This window comes from Citrus sinensis, chromosome 5 (assembly GCF_022201045.2).
Source record: "Citrus sinensis cultivar Valencia sweet orange chromosome 5, DVS_A1.0, whole genome shotgun sequence".
NCBI lineage: Eukaryota > Viridiplantae > Streptophyta > Magnoliopsida > Sapindales > Rutaceae > Citrus > Citrus sinensis.
The window spans coordinates 1,057,664-1,075,857 of record NC_068560.1 but is presented as its reverse complement, the minus strand read 5'-3'; the positions used below and the strand labels follow the sequence as shown (position 1 = coordinate 1,075,857).

The 18,194-nt window shown below is 31.4% G+C and overlaps 2 long non-coding RNA genes and 1 pseudogene across 2 annotated transcripts; 2 read left to right on the top strand and 1 right to left on the bottom strand.

The window, feature by feature from the left end:
* Positions 1-6,934: 6,934 nt before the first annotated feature.
* On the bottom strand, positions 6,935-7,725 carry LOC102611756 (uncharacterized). Its single transcript, XR_372610.4, has 2 exons — positions 7,368-7,725; positions 6,935-7,249 (listed from the first exon to the last, which is right to left on the bottom strand). It is a non-coding gene; the product is annotated as an uncharacterized LOC102611756 (long non-coding RNA).
* Positions 7,726-8,263: 538 nt separating this feature from the next.
* Positions 8,264-8,382, top strand: LOC112496511 (5S ribosomal RNA; annotated as a pseudogene).
* A 7,187-nt stretch (positions 8,383-15,569) lies between these two features.
* Positions 15,570-16,706, top strand: LOC127902635 (uncharacterized). Its single transcript, XR_008055062.1, has 2 exons — positions 15,570-16,114; positions 16,308-16,706. It is a non-coding gene; the product is annotated as an uncharacterized LOC127902635 (long non-coding RNA).
* The last annotated feature ends 1,488 nt before the right edge of the window (positions 16,707-18,194 follow it).

Genomic DNA, 18,194 nt, shown 5'->3' with positions numbered 1-18,194 from the left:
ACTCCATTTATCGACGCTGACTAAGTTCACACTTTCGAGCACAAAGACAACTAGACAAGATATAGCCTTAAAAGGGAACTACAATAACATTGACATTCGGCAACTACAAAAACAGAGTGCATGTGAACTAGAAGTCACAACAAACTTCATGCTGGGACAATGATCAGAAGTCACAACCCAGATTTCGGGGCATCCATCCTCTTATTATTTGCATATTTAATTTTTATTTTTGTTTTGTGCAATTTTCATTTAGTTCTTTTGTTACTAAATTATTTGAATATTACGTTTGTGATATAACCATTGCATGAGACGTTGGCCTCGAACTTCAAGTGGCAGGTTAATTCGTAGATCTCAATCTCCACCACCAATCATGGACGAAATCCAAGACGAAAACTTTTTGGGCGAACCTAATCCTTAGATTTATCAGGGAGACAATCATTCTCAACATGGACGTGATCATAATCAACCAAGAATCTTGAGAGACTACATGAATCCAACCATAACCGGAGCACCGTCGTGTATAGTATTTCCTCCAGAAGCTTCTCAATTCAACTTTAAACCATGTGTTATCCAACTTTTACCAATATTTCATGGTTTAGAATATAAGAATCCATACTTGCATCTTTGAGGAAGTTTGTAATACATACACAGACCAAAATTGTAGCATGAACATAATTAGGTTAAACTTTTTTCCTTTTTCATTAATGGTGTGTTTACTTATGGGTTTTGGGAATGAGAATGAAGGAATGGGAATGAACGGGTTTCAGGAATGAGAATGAAGGGATGGGAATGAAACATATGTTTACTTGGCAAAATGTAATTTGGGAATGGAAATAAAATGTGTGGGTCTCACACAATTTGGGAATAAGGAATAGGAATCTCATTCCCATGGGGGGTTGGGAATAAAAATGTGGGAATGAGAATAAAATATAAATTTACTTTTCTATCCTTCTAATTTTTTCATATTTCCTAAATCACCCTTGTTCAAATCACAAATAATTTTATTATTTTAAATATCATTAATAATAATAATAATTATTATTATTATTATTAAATTTTATTAACTTTGTTATTTTAGTTATTATTAATTATTATTATTATTTTCATTAATATTATCATTATTAACAATAAAAATAATGATAAAAATATTTAATTTATCATTATTAACAATATTATCCTTATTGTTGTTATTATTATTATTAATTTTATTATTATTATTATTAAATTTTATTAACTTTATTATTTTAGTTATTGTTAATTATTGTTATTATTATTTTTATTAATATTATCATTATTAACATTTATCATTATTATTATTATTAAAAATAATAATAACAATAATTAATAATAACTAAAATAATAAAGTTAATAAAATTTAATTTTAATAATAACAATAATAAATGTTAATAATGATAATATTAATAAAAATAGTAATAACAATAATTAATAATAAATAAAATAATAAAGTTAATAATAATAATAATAAATTTTAATAATGATAATATAATAAAAATAATATTAACAATAATTAATAGTAACTAAAATAATAAAGTTAATAATAATAATAAATGTTAATAATGATAATATTAATAAAAATAATATTAACAGTAATTAATAATAACTAAAATAATAAATTTAATAAAATTTAATAATAATAATAATAAATGTTAATAATGATAATATTAATAAAAATAATATTAACAACAAAAACAATAATGATAATATTGATAAAATAATTATTTTTATTAATTATTAATACTATGGGTATTTTGGTAAAATGATTCTCATTCTTCATTCCCATTTATTTTGCCAAGTAAACACATCAATGACATTCCAGCATATTCTCATTCCCATTTATTTTTGCCAAGTAAACATTGAAATCTCATTCCCATTCCCAGCCCATTCTCATTCTACCATATTTTCATTCTCATAAAGTAAACGCACCGTAAAAGATAAAGTTAAAACTTGGATGCAAAACCTTAGATTTGAATCAATAAGAACTTCGAATAACATGCAAGAACAATTTTTGAAAAAAAAAATTCCACCTCATAGAATCAATTCTTTTAAAATACAAATCACTTCTTTCAGTCAAAAAAATGGAGAAACATTGTACCAATGTTGGGATGAGTTTAAAGAATTGCTTGACATATGTCCACACCATGGTTTTAAAACTTGGTGATTGGTCACTTATTTCTACGAGAGCTTGGCACCCTAAAGTAGATAGGTTGTTGAAATGATGTGTAATAGTAAATTTAGGGATAAAAATCCTAAAGATGCACTAGATTACCTTGACTAATTAGCTGAAAATGCACAACATTGAGATACTGTTGGAACTTTTAAATTGACAAATAAATCACAATCATCTCTATATGGAAGAATCCATAACTTTAGGGAAGATCATGATTTATAAGGAAAATATTATAAATATTATAAAATGGTACAGATAAACGATCAACGGCTGATGTTTTTTCGCGCAATGGCTGGGTACGATTAACGGCCATATATAGTTAAATGATTGCAATTAGTGCGAAACACGGTCTGGTCCGCTAAATAAATGATTGTAAAAAAACTAGTTACCGAGCAATAATTCATTGAAAAATGTAGACAGTAATCGTAGAGTCTAGAAAAGTAGATAATATTTGAAAAGAAGTATGCGATTTGAGATAAAGTTTGCCGGCAATAATTAATTACCAGACAAATTAATTTTCTTTTCAAAATATTATTTCATCTGTTTGTTGCATACTGGATGAATCCCTAATAGTCTGCATACGAAACTTTAACTTAATTGTGTGGTTGAATCAAAAATCTTGATATCAAAAAAAGACTTAAGAATAAATCTTGATATTATGATTTCAGCCGTTAGATGCATCCAAGCCTGAAATTATTTTAGCCTTTTTTGAAAGTAAAACACGCAACTATCTATTAACAAATTAATTTTGTTTTTGAAAGAACAAATCTTGATGCATCATTTGGTTTCGGGCAGCACATGCCTCCAATTTATTAGAGTTCCTAAGAACAAATTATTTTGTTCATATTTTTTGACTTACGATTTGTGCGGTTAATAAAATTCCCACTACTTTTCACTATTTTTTCTTTTAATTGGCTAAAGGATTTCATTTGACACTGTTTTTGAGATGGCAGAAAATAATTTTAAAATTTTAAAAGTTAATTTTAATATTTGATATTTTTTAAATTATTTTTACCTAAATCATGTTATTCTACAGTAGATTTGTAAAAGCTGGAAAAGAGTCGTACCCTTGCTCTCTTTCTCTCTTGCTGGACAAAGTCATGATATATAAAAGGCATATAGGGGGCTGTGGGTATACATGCTTTAATCTTATCAAGTGATGATATTGGACCACAACAAATTAAGTGACTACTATTAATTTGGATAGACCAATAGGTTAGTCATAAAAAAGTGTATGAAGATGTTGGATAACTATGAAGTAATCATAAACCATGTGATCAAGTGAAGATATTAATTGGATAATAATGAAGAAATAATTAATTTTCATGGACAAACCGGTGGGCTTAGTTTGGATAGATTTTACGTTTTGATTTTGCTAATAGAATATTTAATTCTCGGTACCTTACAATATGACTTAATTTAATTTGCTAGAGTATACTATTTAATTTATGTGCGCTTTAATTTGGGGGCATTATTAATGTAGTCATAGACGCAAGGGTAACAGTTACAGCATTAATTCTTTCGTCAATTGAATATAAAATAGCACAAAAGCAAATTGGTACAAGATTTTTCAAAATCCAATCTTGCTCACTGTTAGTTATAGAGACCACTGATACTTGACTTTTTTTTGTTACTAAGCATAAACCACAAAGCTTTAGGTTTTAAAAAAAAAAAGAAGAAGAAGCCTGTTTTGATTATTGTATTAAATTTATTATTCGGATAATAAGTTTAATACAATTAATTTATTTAAAAATTATCCATCATATAACAACTAGAGATGACAATGGGGTGGGGTGGGGTGGGGTGGGGTGGGGTGGGGTGGGGTGGGGAGGCTACCCTATTCCCCACACCGTTAAAAATTTTGCCTCCAATTGCCACTCCATTCTCCAATGAATTTAGTGGGGTGGGGATGGGGAATCCCCACATGAGAAATGATTTCCCCATCTCCATCCCTCCCCATTCCCCATTTATTTTTATTTGATAGTAAATATAGATACATGATTTCGATAAATTAAAAATTAAAGACTTCAATAAAATCATTACTATATTATGAAGTATTCAAATTATTTAAAAAATCTTCAAATGTCTGAAACAATATCTTGAAATGATATCAAAACTAAAAAATGTTTGAAGAGAGCGGTATTTTAAGATAGAAAAGAAAATATAACAATGTTTTAAGGTTGAATAAAAATTATATTATAGGGTTTTCTTTTAGTTATACTCATTTATATCAAGTGAAAATAAAAAAAATTATTAATTGACATTGTAATTGATAAAAAAATTATTAATTAAAAATTAAAAAAATATTTATATATAATGGGGATTAGGGTGGGTGTGGAGTAGGAAGTACAAAATCAAACCCCATCTCATTAAGAATTTGGAGATTATTTTCTCTCACTCCCCACCTCATTCTCCAAAAATTATTCAAAATTCACCCCATTTAAAGTGGAATGATATGAATGCTAATGTTTATAAGGAGAAATCAAATGAAACAGAAAAAATTAGATGACAATTTGGGTTAATTCGAATAAACTCAAATCTCCAGATAAATACTGGTTATTTGAGAAACCAATAAACTCTCAATTACAACTTTTATGTTGCCAAAATAATAAACTCATGATACTTTTTATTGACTAACATCAAGCTTTATATAATAAAGCTTATTTAAGATTACAACCTAAAAATTAGTAACATTGTTTTCACATAATGCGCCATTACTTACATGTAGTTCCACAAAATAAGTGACAACTTTTGACTAGTTCAAGATTAACTAATACCATAAAATAAAATAAATAATTTTAATTATTTTAAGAGTTTGTATCATGGAGTCCAGCGGACCCTAACCCATGGAAAATTTTACCATCCCTAATAACAACTATCTCTATATGCTCTTTATCATATATCAGTTTTTTTTTTAACACTTTTTTCTATGTCTAGCAGTCTTCATGTACACGTTGCAATTCTTTTATTTTATGTCTGTAGAGGTGCTTGCTATAGTTCTTATTTTGCATTCTCAAGATTAATTTTTCAAGTATTTTTACATGATTGAACTATTATATATATGGCACATTATTATTTTCTAATGAGACATCTATTATTCCTTTTTTTTTTTGGTAAAATCAAGATTATTATCAACTCCATTTGGTTTTGATATGGAAATTGATTACGAGAAGCATAGATTTAAACTCTTCGATATTGGCTCCTCTAGCACACATAATTTTACTTGTCTCCCACTCCCAAAGGGTGAATATGCTCATGTGAGTCATTTCATAGATCAGAAATCTACTCCACAAGAATCATTAATCACTAAAAATAATATGATCATTTTCAGTATCCATTTATTTGCAGGAATATTTCAAAACATTTTCAGTATCCATTTATTTGCAGGAATATTTCAAAACATTACATGACAAAATACGTTGTATTAGCGTCGGTGGTTTTTTGATAAACCTTGTCTTGACTCTAATATGGTCAATGATTCACAATTGAAAAATTACTTTATACGCGCGCGCGCATGTATATATATAATCATTCTCAGGTGCGGACGCCCATATTTTTTTTAATACGGATAAACTTTTAAATTGTGCGGTTTTAAAGAGTTAAAAATTAATTCTCTTAAATTCCACGGTTTTAAAATGTGTTCGTATAAAAAATAAATGAGAACACCTGCACTAGATAATGACTATATATAATTATTTTTAAATTATGTTTTGGCTTAAGCTACTAATGTCACCGTCATTATTTCAAAATCTGAATGGGTTTCCATCTCTCTTTCTCTCAGTTTGTGTGATTGTAAGAATGGATTAGTTTATTTGAGACCCCAAATCATCTCCCCTAAATCTCTATCCTAATTTTTCTCAAACTCGCCTCTTCTCACTTAAAGTCTTCCTGTGAATCCCCTTTTAGTCAAACTTATCTCCCCTTCATTTATCTCAAATTCAACCCCACATTCCCAAACTCAGCCGCAACTGGCTTGCAAGTAATTTCAAAATACGGAGGGGCTGCTTTGTTATCTTGTTTAATAGGTTTTCCCCCGTTAAATTTTACAGTTTTCTGTTTCTATTCTTTGATGAGAAGCTTTCGTGAATCTGTGATAGAATGTGACAGAATAACTGTTGCATGCGGATTCAATGTGATCAAACAGATCCTCCATATCGTCCTCTAAACACGCATCTGTCCATTTACTGGCTTGTAATTTTTCTCCCCCCGCTCATTTCCTTTAATAAATTAATTGGGAGATTAATTGACCTCCAGTAATTGTGAAGAACTCATGTTTTTTTCCAAGTCCCGTCGTACAGCAGCCCACGGTTTGACAAGTTAAAGTCTTATCAAAAGCAGTCGAAAAGTTTTAAAGTTTTATTAATTTGTCCCAGCGCAAATTAGATTGACTCACGGACCATTCTAACAAGCAACATTTTACTCTAATTAAAATAGATGTTTATACCATATGAAAATTGTGTAATAGAAGGTTCATAGAGTTGGAATGCTTTTGAATATATATATATATACATATATATAACAGGTTGTAATGGCATTATCACGATGACACAAGCCATTTAAGAAGCATAAACGTTCGTAATTAATTATAAAGATCTTGGTTCCCAGCGAGCTGCAATTATTAGCTAACTAATAGGTAGACTTTGTTTAACAAATATTCAAGAAGAAAGAGAGCACAATTAACTAAACTAATATGTGGACAAATTCAAATGATTTTATATCTATTAATGGACTAATTTAATCAACACATTGATACACAATAGTTTTATTTATTAATTAAAGAAGACAAAGTACATGAACGCAAACAAAGATAATCTCTTGTATAAGAGATTTTTGTAAGTGAACTGAACTAAATTGACACTCTTATAATTGATAGATAATAACTGTACCCATCTTTTTATTTAATTATATATATCATCATCCAGATTGCAGACACTTACCCATAATAATCAGGATTTCTCCCATATTGAGGAATAACAATAAGATCAAGATTGTCATTCCCAACATCATCATCAGCAATACTGGAAGGGGGGAGTAAGTAACCTTCTGACGGATCGCTCATACCTAAAAATTTTATATTGAAAAATATATTCATAAATGCATATATTAAAAAAAGAATTATAAATGATATTCAACAGAAGTTGGCCCTTCTCAAAAAAGAAACTGAAGTAGGCCTAAATACCTGCGCCAGGAAGAGTTTTCATATTCTTCAAGTCAGAAAAGATATTTGCTAGCTTCGAGTGCACTATATTAAAAAATAAGTACTTGAGCGAGTTCTTGCTTCTGATTTGGCATGATATATAGAGATCAAGTCGCCTACGGTGCCAAAGTGGGTAGTTGTGACGTGCAGAGTATAGATAAGGCATCAACGGCTCAAGTTTTATCGTACAATTAGTCGGTAAGATTAAGGGCTAAGATTCAATTTGGGCATGTGCCAAACGGGGGTGATTGTGACGTTGCAAAGTATAGATAAGGCATCAACGGTTCAAGTTTTATCGTACAATTAGTCGGTAAGATTAAGGGCTAAGATTCAATTTCGGCATGTGCCAAACGTGGTCCAAAAAGTAAATAATTGTAAACATGAAGACGAACCGACAATCAAAGCATACCAACCAAATTTAATGCGCGTGGAGATTGGGAGTAATTTGGCGGTAATTATGAAGGAAAAGGATATTTATATTCCATAATTTATTTAATTATGGACATAGACCTTAATGTTTAAAAAATAGTCTCGGAAATGGCCCTTTCGATTATTTTATTGTTGGACTCTGAACAAAAATTGATTTCAGTTTATTGTTTTATAATAAATAGAATTATAATAAAATCAAAGTAATAAATAAATACATTTTAAGTTCAATTTAGTATTAATAATCTGTCGTACATATTTATCAATACTAAAATTTCGTTAATATTACAACTCCTAATCTTTTTCTTGACTAGTTAAAAGTATATTTTGAAAGACTGTCCAAACGAACTTGGCCCCCTCTGATTCCCACCTTATTAAAGATATCACGATATCCAAAAGGATTAAAAAAAAAATGAAGAACATTTGAAAAATTAAGGTTATGTGCATTGCTTGGGTGCGACCATACCATCACTAAAGCACCGGATCCCATCAAAACTCTGCAGTTAAGCATGCTTGAGCGAGAACAGTACTAAGATAAGTGACCTCTTGAGAAGTCCTTGTGTTGCACCCCTCCTTTAAAAAAATAAAAAAAAAGTTATGTGCATTACTTTACACGTTTCTTACATATTTTAGTGAGACCGATGAATCTTTAATGAAATTATACTTTTTAATAATCATAATCGTGATTGGTTAATATATTTATGAGAATATTTTATTACTTTTATAGTTATAAAAATGATGTCGTAGACATGTTCCATTTTACACATCCTGCGCGGACTTTTTGGTGTTCATGACTAATTGTGGCTAGCTGTTGTTGTTCGGGTGCAAATTTTAGGGACTCACCAGGTGTATTGATTGATAAAAAGTACAGGGTAGTAGGGTGCAAATTTAACTGATGCCTTACTTACCAGGTGTATTAATTAATTTTCAGCATTTGCACTTGGAGATAAAATGATGCTGAGGTAGCATAATAAATAATGCATGTATAGATAACGGATGGCTCAAGTTTAATTAACAGTATAATAAATAGGTTAGATTAACTGCTATTGTTAAATTAAAGCATGTGCCATATGTGATCCCCAAAATAAATTATTGTAAGAAGACAAGCAAAGAAATACAGCCAAACGGCCAAAGCCGGAACCAATAATGCATGGCATATGGATAACAGATCTATAGCTGAAGTTTGATTGGAAGATTAATGGCTATGGTTCAATTGCATCTGCTAAAGGTGTCCAAAGAGGAAAAATAATGGTCAACAAGAAGACAAACAAAGTAATGATTTAACTCCTCAACTACGATGATGTGACAGTACTAGTGCTTATTTGTTAATTGCGAGAAACTGATGCTGTACCTCATAATTAATTTTTTGCATTTGTAATTATATTTAGTACTGAACATTCTAAATTTTTCATTTGCAAAAAGGATATTTACGCATGCAAAGTTTAGAAAAATAATTATTAATATCTCTAAATTTTAAAAGAGGGACACCAAGACTTTTTTTTTTTTTTACCATTATATCATTTGTTTCTATTATCTCAAAAAATAAAAAATCGACGCTAAATTTTTTTAAAAATAAAAATATATATAAATAATCTAATCTATGCGGTAGACTAATAATATTAAAATATTAAAAATTTTAATACTTAAATTATTATATTTATTTTAATAATATATGTTTATTTATTGTAGAGTTTTTAAATGAATATTTGCGTTAAATACATTTTACAAATAAAAAAATATCACATACTAACAATGTTAAAATTATTATTTTACATAATATTTAAACTAATTTAGATTTTAATACATTTATTTTAATATCATGATTCTATTTATTATACTATTAAGTTTAATATGATAAAATATATCTAATGGTTTGTAAAATATTAAAATATTTTTTAGATATTATTTTAAAATGTATATATTATTACATTTATTTAATTTTATGTTTCTATTTATTGTAAAGCATTAAAGACAATCTTTTTGGGATAATAAAGGTAAAGGATATTATGGTCAAAAGAGGGTCTTGGTGCCTCTTTCTGAAAACCTTGGGCGTGTTGGTGACATTTTCCCAAATTTTGGAGGTGTAGATGTCATTTTTCATTTTTATTTTAATAAACTATTCTAAAATTATAATAGGTATTTAGTACTGGCTTGCATTATTTATTTTAATTGAGCTTGTTCTTCACTTTTATAATAATATCTTTGCAACAATATTCTTAAAGATATTAATGAAAAACATAAATTTATTAAATTAGCCATAAAAGTAAAATAAAAATTAGTTGCTATTATTTTATATTTAGGATTAATTTAGTAAATTAATTTTTTGACAAAAAATTATTGGTAATGTTGTTGAAAGGATATTAAACATTACTTTAAATTGGCTATTATTATTTTATTTATAAATAATGATCAGCAAGATTCTTGTAAGAGTATAAAAAATACCGCTTGTTTCATATTGATGTTTAATTATTAGTTAATTTGCTAATTAACTTTTTTTTATAGATTAAACAATTAATGTAAAAAATATTGTTGGGTATCATTGTAAAAGCTAAGAAAAAGTAAGGAAAAGAGTACAACATATTTAATAGTATAGGTATCTTGAGGCGTTTTTTAAAATATAGGTATTAAATAAGCACTAAAGTTAAAATATAGGGACTAAACGAGCATTTGTACAAAATGAATTAATAACAATTTAGTATGTACAACAATAGAATCAAATTTTGTTCTAAACAAATTCTTTAACATAAATTTTAATTATTAGTTTTTGTCTATTAAAGAATATGTGCAATATTGATTTTCACACCCCAACCCCCCCCCAACAAAAAAAAAGAAGAAGGAGAAGACTACGAAAACATACTTTTAAAAAAAATTAAAAAGCAAAAAATGTTCTAAATATATTTGAAGTATTGACTTGACCCTTGTTTAATTAAACATTCTCTAAGAGATTGTGGTTGAGATTTTTAGAATTTATAGCAAGAAATTATATATTGAATATTGACTATGCTATATGAGTGTTCAGAGTAATAATATTATATTAGTTTATAAAAGATACAGTCTTTATTAGTAATTCATATGATAAGTATTTTTGTAATAAAGTAATTTATCAAAATAAAAAATATTCAAAGTAATTTTTAAAATGTAAATAGTCTCACCCTTAAAGAAAATGGAAAAGTAAATAATAATTGAAAATTTTTTGTGATGGTTTGTCCGCAATAATTAATTACGAGACAAATTAACTACCAGAGTCGTAATTTTCTTTTCAAAATATCGTTTGTTTTATGGTGAACGAACCGTAATAGTCTGCGAATGAAATTTTATCTTAGTTCTGTGGCTGTATCAAACCCCATGAAATGATCGATTGGCGACGGCTCTTGATAAAGACCCAATAAATCTTAATATTCTGATATACCAAATTGAAGATATTAAAATATCAAATTAATTATATAGACCTAATAAATCTTGGTATTTTAATCCAAGGGATACACAAACTCGTCATAATTAATTTGTAATTCGTTTACTCATTTTTTAGATTCTACAGTTCAATTAACAGTTAATACTTATCTCATTATATGATTATCGTTTCAAGTCTGGTAGATCACGAGTGAAGAAACCGCAGATCACTGAGGAGACTTCACTGACACTAGCAGTAAATGATTCCTAATATGAAACTTTTAAACAGCATAAGATTTCTTCTGGAAATAGAAAATTTGGGCTCGCTATTCGAAATTAGAAACAATTTTTATTTAATTTTTCGTTAGGCATGCAATGTTGTTCGTTTTTTCAGTGTGGAAAATTCTTTATGAAAATGAAGGGCCTTTGATTGAAGAATATTCCTGTAATTAAGGCTTTATTTTCATTTCTATTTTCTCTTTTCTTTTTTTTTATGTTCTTACTCTTGAGATATTTATTGAGAGGATTATAAAGACATTGGAACATGTCTTCCTTTATATGCAGTTTCATTTAATTTAATCAACATCAATAATTAAATTTCATTTATCTTTCTACTTTTGTGTAGACTGTATTTATTTAACTTGTCACATCTGCACTATACATTCAGCACCTCACCTGTTAAATTGTTTAGTAAATTGCAAAAGCGTCCGAGATATAATAAGGGTTTGGAAATGCCTGTAGTGATACTCGCTATAGTCTCAGTTTGCACTTTGAAGATTAATTTTTCAAGTATTTTCACATGATTGAATATTATTTATGGCACATTATTATCAACTAATGAGATATCTATTATTCCTAATTTGTTACAGCGTAATGTATTAGTGAAGCTGCTCTACTATGATGATCTTGTAGAACTGATATCTGATGTCTTAATTAAGTTTCTACATTTGTATTTGGAATTAATTAATTGTGGTTTTTTTTAATAATCCCTGAGCTTAATTGTTGCAGGCTTGCAGCCAGTGGAGTATGAGCCTCCCTTCTTCAGTGCATGCTTTGAGGATGAATGTAACAATCGATGGACAAAATGTCAGTTGGAAATGTTGGGAAGGTCAACTTCAAGTTGAAGCAGCTGCTAAGGGTCAAAAATTATTTTTTATTATTAAAAATATGAAGATTAGTTAATATACACTTGTGTTGCTCCAAAAATTTATTAATGTCTATTCTTCTTTTAAATTTATGGTGATTTGTACAGATGAAGAGTAGGCGTCATGTTTGTGATGACAAAAATGACATTATCGATAGTAGTATCCACCAAATGAAAAGCAAGCTGATGGTAAAGATATCAAACAGAATCTTGATCTTATACCTTCCAAAAAGAGTTTACATTCTTATGTACAGTGAGAAAGACACGAACAGCATCAACAATGTCAATGTTGTGATGGCCCAAACATGAAAAATAATAAGTTTTCAATGAGTTAAGCATACCTGATAAAGGCTTCCTGGAAATGAGTCACATATAGAGCATCAGTAAACCGTTGTTGATATGCATTAATTGAGTGAAAATGTTATGCTAAGATGCTTATGAATTATTTTTTCCATCATTCATTAAAAAGCATCGAACCCAGCATCCTCCAACCCACAATCCACCAATGTTAGGTTGAAAGCATCGATAGCTCCCTGGGGTTGGTTATGCCCACCAGAAATCTCCGAAACAGACTGAACAACATTAAAGTCCCCCCCAACAATCCAAGGGCGATCATGGCTATGAAAGTATGTCACTAGGGCATCTCAGAGATCCTCTCGAATAGACATAAGGCAACTAGCATAAACATAAGAAATAACCACTGGGTCAGAGAAATGAGAATGGCTAACCTGGCAATGAATCACCTGACCCATACCCTGCAACAGCTCCACAAAAAAAAGTGCTGACCAAAACACCCAAATCTTCCCTGAGTGAAAAGACAGAGCGTGGTCCATTCCCAGACGAATTCGAATCTCCTCCAAATGATCTGACGAAACAAATGGCTCCAAAATGCAAATAAGAGATAGTCTGTGCAATCGTATCAATTTCCGCAATCTGCGGACCGCGGGGGCCTTGCTGATCCCCCTAATGTTCCAAATAAGCGAGCGAATCATGATGGGGTGATGGGGGAATCCCGCATCTGCCTCTGAGTCTTACGGTGTCTGCGACCGGTAACTAATGAAAAATCCCTAGAATGAGTAGTAATCCGCTGGCCATCAAAGTTGTCAATCACCGCATCCGGGGCTAAGGGAGTGTGAGCCTCATCAGGGTCAGTCGAGAAGCGGCCCTCGTCGCCAGATCCAGACGCTGTATCCGAAACAGCATCTCCAGCCAATCGGGATCTTCCTAAGCCGCCATCACCGTTCTCATCAAAATCAGGGATATCGGTGCAATGGGAGTCAAAACCGACTTGTAAATGGTCATCTATAGGCACCTCACAAGCTCTCTGTCCTTCTGAAGGTCCACCACAATCTGTAACTGGGGGACAAGGAATTCTATCAGCAACCATTCCGATATCCTGGAGCGTAGGGAGAGTAACAGTATGAGCCAAATTATTCTGGTCTGAGCTGACTATAGTCTGAATTTTGGATCCTTGTGGCCGCTTGTTATCAACCACCACATACTGAGCTGTAGTAGGAGCCCCTGGTTGTACTTCTTGAGTAGAAACTGGCATTTTCCTCTTATCATTAATTACTTTAGTATGAGGCTCGCTAACTGGCTGTTGGGGCTAGTGAAGCCCAGGATTGGAAACATAACATGTATCAGCTGAGTGGCCAAGATGTTTACACGATCTACAATATGTGGGAACCCTCTCGAAAACCACATCTTGCAAAAATTCGGTTTCCCCCTCTCCAATCCAAATACGCGACAATAAAGGCCGCGAAACATCGTACTCAACCAAAACTCTAGCAACTGATGACCTATTAACTGAGGCTGTGGCGTGATCAACACGCAGAGGAGTACCAATGGCTGCAGTAATAGAGAATAAAGCTGGCTTGCAATGAATAAAATGCAATGGGAGATAAGGCAGAGATACTCAGACAAGAACTACAGGTGACTCTTCAGAACATCTAAAAGAAGTTGACCGCTTAAAAATGCGCATGGACTTTCCATTAATGTACCATGCCTATCTAAACCAAATTCGGGAATAATCTTTCTCAAGTTGCAATTTAATTAAAATATGGCGAGGATATAGTAATGAAATTTGGGTGTTGCATTTCAAATCTAATGAAACAAAAAATTTTCTTATAATATCCATTGAAGGTTGGCCAAACGAGAACTTACCTACAAGGGACATTTTGAAAGGTTCTGCCATGGATTTAATTTCTTCAGCTGAAAAAATAACTGCAGGTTCTCCCCGGACCAGAGACACCGGGTTGATTGGAATCAGTTCAGCTGTAGATCCAGAAACAGCATCCACCAATGATTTTTGGGGTCGAGGAACAATGTTGGGGTTAAGAATAGCAGTTGGGTTAATAATGGAAGCATAAGAATTTTTTGTGGGTTGATTTTGAATTTTTTCTATTAAGCCACTGACTTTGTTAGTATCACGTTACTTAAAAAAAAAAAATCTTTTAGGAAGCATGGGTTTTGCATGATTTTATTATGTGTCTAATACCTATATATCTTTAGACTCCAGTTTTCCCGCTAATTTAAGTTTTTTTTTCAAAAAAAAAAGGAAAAAAAAATCCTAGGAAGCATGAGTTTTGAAATAAATAGTTGCGTTGACTATCGATTGCTACACATTCGTGTTCTTACAAGATTAGGGTCATTGCTGGAGTTGCAATACATTTATGCAAAGAGTGAGGATGGCTACATGCAAATATTGAGGATGACTACATGGGTAAGGGGACTTGTACGCAATCTGAAAGGTAAAAGTCTGCTAATCATTTCATTGCTTCTATAAGAATAATTTTAATTACTGGAGAAATATATAGGTCAGGGAACTTGTGGCTGCTTCATATGATTTTTCAGCATGTTCATATGCCTTTGATTGTACAGGTTCATTAATTAATTTTCATTTCATGGCAGGATGGTGACCCTCGGTTATCCAGTTTTGGTCTTGTAAAAAATAACAAAGATGGAAAAAGCTATAGGGCAAACTTTGTTCATACTTTGACGGAGGTTTTACAGACAGGTACGAAATTTTGGAACGTGTTTTACTTCCCCTGCCTCCAGAATGTTCAATTTGAAGGTCTTCCGAAAAAATTTGAATGGCCTTCGTTCGGTTTCCAGATTTGATTTTGTGCATTAATCTGCTGACTGACTGTTTAAAACGGCATCATCCAAGATCGTTTTAAGCTGGTTTAAGTAAAGCACGTGAAAACGCACGTGAAAAGGGAATCAAATCTGTTATGAGGCCGTTATACACGTGGCTTTTTAATCTGTGTAAACTGGAGTGTATATCAGCTGGCATAAAGCTGATAGTTGAGGCAGTTTGTGAGCAAGAAATCTTGGGCAGTGCTTTGGTAGCTCTGTATCTTGAGCTATTAGAGTGCTAACATATTTATTTTGCTATTTTAGCTAGATGGCTTATCTGAAGTTAATAATATTTACTGTGCTTGGATTCAATATCATTATTTTTGCTATGAAAAATGAGTTTCATCATTCTTTAGTTAGTTGTCGCCTTCCACTGCTGATGCAATACTATGGCTTCTGATGTAAAAATAGTGCATATTGTTATGCTGTCATCTTTGTTTCACAAGCTGTTAATTTTTATGCTAAAATCTCCATTGATCTCTTTATGTTTTTCCTTTTCTGTTCAATGTTTGGGTTGCAGCTTAGCTGCCGTGAAGCCTCACTCGCCAGAAAGCCTGATGAGATTGTATGTTTATAAATTAATTATGGAAAGCTCTTGGTGGAGATGGCCTCCGTTGTCCCTAATGGGATTGTATGTTTTTTTCTCAGTTACTTGTACATGGATGAAATAATTGCCACTTGTCTCCTTTCAGTTTATCAGTCTGTCTTCAAACATTTTGGCATCTTTTCTTTGTTTTTCTCTGTTATAACTTGATAATTAATTCACATTTAAGTAGAAGCTCATGTTTTCTTGGGAGGGAAACCTGATGGCCTTCTTCTTGCAGGAAATAATGCAGTATAAGCTCATGTTCGTCGAGACATAAGACGTGGTAGAAACTGCATTGGCTTTTGACAACTATCTTAGGACGTGACTCTGGGAGAGGTGCAGTCTTTTTCTCTGTTGCCAGGAATGAAAATATTAAACGTGCGGACCTATGATATTGATTTTTCAATAGAGCATATAATGGTTGTTCGAAGTTGCTTTTTGTACAGTTGATGAATTCTTTGAAAGGCAACAATCTTAATGAAGTCAATTTTCTTGATGGATAGTCTTAGAACTAAGAAGAATGCATATTAGCAAAAGAATTTTTTCTTTTTCTCTGACATTAAACATTATGGCAGACGAGTCATCATGGTTGGCTTTCCTTCCATTATAAATTAAGCAAGTAGGCTTCATCGTATAATGCTTATGCGTGCACCTTTTCTTAGATAATGATGCTATGTTGAAATATAATTGCTCTGTAGTTCTGCCTCTTGTACTTATGAATCCGGATATTACGGTCTACAGTCCATTCTGTGTACTTATGCGTGCACCTTTTCTTATACTTATGTTGAAATATAATTGTTCTGTAGTTATTGTGTAAAAGCTAGAAGTACGGGTAATCTTACGTTAGTATGATTTATGGACCGGATTAGTTATAGATATATTTCTATAATAACAGTAAGGTTGAGCTCATATGGTTATTTTTGCAAAACATAATTATAAGGTTACACATATAGCCCAAGTGAGAGATTGTTGGATTTTTTAATTCAATATTGTTGGATCCTTAATCCAACGTTGGGCTTATATGTGAATAATTATGTGTTACAGACTGTCGTATAAGGTTAAGCTCAATTAAAAATGATCTATTTAGATTTTCGGTATTATAAGCTTTAATGTATCTAATATAGTGTGAGCCTTAATGTGTAGGACCCAATAATATTCTAATTCTATGATAGGCAGAATTATGAATATCAGGTGACAACAGGAATAAGTTGTCTATATAAGTAGTTATGGTCCTCAGGTTACATGTATTCTTTCCATTCTTTATGATATCCCATCATTAGAGAGAGAGCGCAGAGAGAACTAAAGGACTCTCTAGCAGAATGTGTAGATCTGAAAGGCCAACCACGCTACTCCATAGAGGAATTAAGCGTTATAAATTCAGATACGTTTTAGCATAATTATGTTATTGATTCTTGATGATACAACATGAATATTCGTGAGTTTATAAATGATGGTTTTCACCAAATGTTTTCTCTTGCCCCAATATTATAAACTACCTCAGGGGTTCTTTCGCTTATACAAATGGTGATGGAATTTCAACCTTTGTGAGCCAACTATCCAGTCACGTCCTTAAGAACATATGGTCCCAGAGTGGAGTACTGGCATCCTAGAATTCTGATGACGGTGGCTAGAGAAGTTGGCATTTCTTTGCAAATTCATCAGGCAATAAGAGAGAAAAAGTATGGCCATTTTGCCAAGATTTTAATAAAGGTGGATTTTCATGGTGATTTGCTGGAAATCTTCACAGTCGAACTATCTGATTATGGATTCAATGTTGAAGTTCACTACGAAAGTCTCCCCTCGAGATGTAACCATTGCAACCATTTTGGGGCATACAATTGGCAATTGTAGTTAGACTAGAGGCAAACAAAAAATAAAATAACTAATCAAGGAACTTAGTTACCCGGCTACTTGTTTTTCTTTTGGTGCATGCACTACTATCATAGTATCATAACAATGCCAACGACTACTCTTGAACTGCAAATCACCATAAATTTAAAAGAAAAATAACATGAATTAAATTTTTGCAACAACAGAGGTTTACATTTATTTCTGAAGATCTGCGTTTTGATGTAGGACTGACTTCGGGCCTATAAAAATGTTTTTATATCAAGAATTAAATGTT